Source organism: Amphibalanus amphitrite, unplaced genomic scaffold (assembly GCF_019059575.1).
Source record: "Amphibalanus amphitrite isolate SeventyFive unplaced genomic scaffold, NRLGWU_Aamphi_draft 000178F_arrow, whole genome shotgun sequence".
Classification (NCBI taxonomy): domain Eukaryota; kingdom Metazoa; phylum Arthropoda; class Thecostraca; order Balanomorpha; family Balanidae; genus Amphibalanus; species Amphibalanus amphitrite.
Window position 1 is genome coordinate 84,086 of NW_024881673.1, and position 4,953 is coordinate 89,038.

The window sequence follows — 4,953 nt, forward strand, 5'->3', positions numbered from 1 at the left end:
TGAATCGTAAAAAGGTCGGGGTCATTTTTCGCTCTCATTTTTTGGTCGGGGACGCAATTTGCTTTTTTTACCAGCCCTGGGCTGTCCCTGGGCTCTGTTCACCGTCATGGCGACAGCTGGCCGCGCGGGGATCTGGCGACGCCAACAGCGGAAGGGAAACGCGTCATCACGGGGCTGGTAATGCAATAATTGTGAGTCTGGTGTCAGTTGTGAATGCTGCTAACTACAAGTCGCCTCGTATCAAGTATATTCACAAACGTTGGAACATAAACAGGTATGCATCATGCAAATATCGCCCACCAAACTAACCTGTGTCGGGAGGCCTCTGATCCTGTGACGGGCGAGTGTGCGGCAGCTGAAATGCCGGACTGCCCGATTGGCTCCGGCGGTCGACGGCTCAGCTGCGCCAGAGCCGCACACCCGCCTCCGTCAACCTGCCGGTGTAGTAAATGGACAGGTGATCATTCAAGATGATTTATGAATGGCGTTTTTAGATTCTTGTAGTGAAAATTATTTATATTGAACGTAAGGTGGACTTGATAAAGCACAAAACTGAAACGGGCCACGGGAAACAGGACACGGAAACGAAACAAGGGAACTGGAAGCGGAAACGGGACACGATAACCGGGCAATTTGCAAAAATCAATAAGGAGATTCCGCTGGTGAACTCACGCCCGCTGGTGGTGGGCTTGCTCCTGAGGCCGGCGGTGCTGGTGGCGGTGCTGTCAATACTGACAGGGAACCTGAAAGACGAAATATGCATTACCAGCACCTAGACATTTGATTTGTGTTTAGTGGTAGCTTATTTACGTGCACAAAAGTCGCATACGTCAGAGCATTGTAATTCGTCACTTTTTACAAATGTCTTTTATCCCTTCCCAGGCGAGGGCCTTTTCCATAACCCGGCCGGGCCCGAGGGGTAATCCCAACCACCGGGGGGGGGGGGTTGGGCAAAAGCCCCCCCCCAGCCGGGGGGGGCGTTTTTCGCCCCCCCCCCCCTGTCTAACTCCGTAAATATGGGAGCTACAGAAACAAAAGCGATACCAAACGAAAGGTCATTACGAGACGATTCTAAAGCACCTAAAATTTTTGATCTCAGGTCAATTTTTAAGGTCAGAGGTCAAGGTCAAAGGCCAAAACCGGCACATGTGTAGTGATCTCAAAGTACATAAGCCTTCTAGAGGACGGGAGGCTGCATCAAACCGGCAAAATTGGGTGTCAAACGAAAGAAGAGAATCTGAGGATTCCGAAAATGTGCTCAAAATCAAAGGTCAAGGTCAAGGTCACGCTCAAAATTGACCTCAAACTTGGCACTTTTTCGCACATCTTGCGTGCTAACTTCCAAGATGTTTTGAAATGTTTTGAGGCTTATCAGTTCCCTATTTGTGGTTCATATTACGATACAAGGCTGCTCAAAGGTCAAGGTTACAGAAGAGTATCCCTGCTAGAGGCTATTTCACTAATTCAAGTTAGTTATAATAAATAAGACAATTTTGCCATCCGGAAGCTCTAAATGAAGGCTGAGAGGAAGATAGGTGCCAGATTCGTGATCAGCGGATACAAATCCATCATAAACGACCTTTCATGTGTCAAGGTCAACTAGAGGTCATTCGAGGTCACATGAGGTCAACATAAAATTTGACCTTTTCCGAACAAAATATATATCATTCGACGCGGCTTGACAACGCGAATGCGATGGTACCACTGCCGTAGCTCTAGGACCATTTTTGTCGAAGTTATTTGCAAAAACTAAAACCACATTTCGGGGTCGTTGACCTGACCTCTGACCTCAGGTCACCAAAACTATTTTTCTATTTTTCTCTAGGTCAAACGCTACACAACCGTGCTCGTAATTTGTCTTTATCTCTAAAAATCTATTTTTAGCAGCTATTTGAATTTTGCGTCTGTGACGCCAAAGTTTGCCGTGTAGGGGTCTAGAAAAATGGACCTTGTGACGTCATCAAGGGGGCTAGGTCCAAATTTTTACTTCAGAAGATGTCAAATTGATGGGAGAAAAGGTACTGAAAGTTTCGCTTTCCTATCCCTAAGCGTTCGGGAGCTATCGCAAATATTCGCCAGGGGGGGGGGGGCGAAAAACGCCCCCCCCCCCCCGGGCCCGCGAGGGTTAGCAAGGACGGCGAGGGGGGGGGGGTACGAACCCCTCGCGAATGGCTCCTATGGCACTTTGGTACTTAGAAACGCCAAATTTAAAGGGTAGGTGGGTCCATAGGAGATCTCGCCCCTGTGAATGTTTGGTAACTCTAAGTCAATATTTAGGGAGGTTTTGGGGGGTATGAGTGCAAAAATTGTGCTAAAACATGTTAAAAGTTTTTTTCGCTTATAACTTTTTACCTAGTAAAGATAGAGCACATATAAAAGCACCAGTGAACTCAGGACGTCCGTGCGCATCGAATGATATACTTTGTTACAAATTTTAGTGAACTCTGGAATTTAGTTGCCACTAAGCTAGTCCAATTTTCCCCTGACCTTGCACCGGTTTTTGTGACCTGGTGACCTGACCTGAAAAGACTGGGACTTCAACTTTTCAGCAAAGGTGCGAAAATGTTGCCCCAGAGGGTATGCTAAATTTCGCGGGGCTACGCGCTGCCGTTTTTACGTTATTTGCGAAAAACCTTAACCCTATTAGTGGCAGGGGGGTTTGTTTTCATCCACCCCTCAGGTTTTTCGGGAATATCTCCGAAACCGCTGAAGCTACGATGCTGAAACTTTCTGACTTTTCCTAAAACTAAATTGGGCACATTCCCTAAAAATTTCAAGTTCATATCAATACCAGGGGCGGCTCCAGAGCACTGGGAATTGGGGGGTCCTATTCGTGAAGTGATTCATTTGGGCGAAGATACGATGCTGATGTATTATAACTGTATGCACCAGTTTTACGAACAGTGAATGAAAGGTATCATGTGATAACATATACAAAGTTATTGTGCATCCTCTTTTGACACGTTTTGCTATAATAGGCGGATCCAGGCGTCCAAAAAGGTGGTTATTTTTTACCTCCCAATCCCAACATAGGTGCCCTGACAACGCCTATGCATGACCAATACAATTGTAGTCGTTCTCTCATAAGAAAATTGTAACATAACAAGACCATTACCACCCTTTTTAGAAACAGTACCAACAAAAACCTTATTTACTATACTTTTTGTGTACCCCCAATCTCAATGATCTGTATTCGCCTATGATTTTTGAAAATGCATATTTTTAGGATCCATGTAAATTCCTGGTTCATTCTCTATCGACCGGCAAAAGTTGCGTTTAGATTGGTTCAGAAACCTGGCCGTGATAAACAGTCTAAAATGTATCTGCAATTTGCCCGTTTTTACCCCCCTCTACCCCCCTTTTGACATTTTTAAATTTTTATTTTTTAGAAATGTAGATCACGTTGAGCGAAATCGAATGCCGTTTGAATTTTGAAAATCGGCCCGTTAGATCTCGAGATATCAAGGGGGGTCGTAAACAGCCCCCCCCCCCTGCCACTAATAGGGGTCCGGTAGCCAGGAGCCTGCCACTAATATAGGGTTAATTGGGTTTCATCAACAACAACCTCGTCGGGCGAGGTTTATGAATCAATGTTCAGCACGTCTACTCGATATTCTCCTCGATATTCTATATACGACTCGATACTCGATATGCAGAAGAATAAAGCATATGCCAAACGTCAGGCTAAAAGTTATTTAATGAAATTATTGCCTCAAAATGGAGTAAACATCCACTTGTGCTATCACAACACTCTTCAATCGCTCTCCAATTTCACATTTGACTCTTACCACCCGAGGAGCGGTGTGGTGTCTTTCACCTTCTCAGCTGCACCTGAAATGAGATAGCTAAATTAAATGTTTTCATTAGATATATAAATTCCTGGATATGATTGAAAAATGGTATGATCAACAGCTTGCTTGTTATCAAGTACAGCTACAAAATTAACCCGCGCACCGACGGGGGGGCCGGATATCCGCCCCCCCTGAGGTTTTTGCGAATAGCGGGAAAACCGCAGCGCGTAGCGCCGCGAAATTTGGTATGACTATTCCTTCATCAATTTTACACATGGTGTGCAAGTTTGAGCCTCCTACCTTTCAAGGTCAGGTCACCAGGTCACTTTGAATGACCCAACCTCAAGTCACTTTTTTGCAACTTTGTCACCGTGCCAGAGCTACAGTAGATGTCAGAGGCCTTTGAAAGTCGCAGGATGCTATTAGGTCATTAGTAGCTCCAATTTGTATATCTCGGAATTTTGATATCGGTGACCTAAGGTCAGGTCAATTTCGCGACCTCCCCATTATAAGTCAATGGGGGAAAAATCAACTCCCTGTTTTTACCACTAAAACGGGTCGGAATGGCCCCATGTACCATACATGACTTCATATACGATCAACCTTCACTACCTTGAGGTCTGTTTTGCTGTTGGGCAGCTGTGAGGTCATGTGACGTCATCAAAGGTCACCAAAGGTTTTTGGCCAATAACTCCGTACAGGAACAAGATACAGACGCGTGGATGGTCTCATTGTGTTCAGCTCGTCAAGACGCATATCGAATGATATACATGATGACCTCGAGGTCACGTGACCTGAGGTCAACCTTTGACCTTGACCTTTCGAGGTCAACATATATATCATTCGATGCGGATTGAGGAGAGGATCACGATGATGCCCTTAGTTTGTTCCTATCTTGACTAATTCGAAAGTTATTCGAGAAAAACTCTCTCCATATCTAGCGCCGCCATTTTGACTTTTTCGACCCGTGTGACGTCATCTTTGGCCTGACCTGAAAATGACCTTAGTAAAAATTGTAGATCTTGACCGTGCGTATCCGATGCCGTTTACCGATTGTCGCTATCTTGCTTCGTTCTTGAGATCTCAGGGGGGGGCGGTCATCCGCCCCCCCGTCGGTGCGAAGTTGGCGCAGACCCCCGTCGGTGCGCGGGTTAATTCCAGA

The 4,953-nt window shown here is 45.7% G+C and overlaps 1 long non-coding RNA gene across 1 annotated transcript; it reads right to left on the minus strand.

The window, feature by feature from the left end:
* Positions 1-383: 383 nt before the first annotated feature.
* LOC122383976 lies at positions 384-3,829 on the minus strand. The gene is made up of 3 exons (XR_006256926.1): positions 3,789-3,829; positions 673-743; positions 384-434 (listed from the first exon to the last, which is right to left on the minus strand). It is a non-coding gene; the product is annotated as an uncharacterized LOC122383976 (long non-coding RNA).
* Between the last annotated feature and the right edge of the window lie 1,124 nt (positions 3,830-4,953).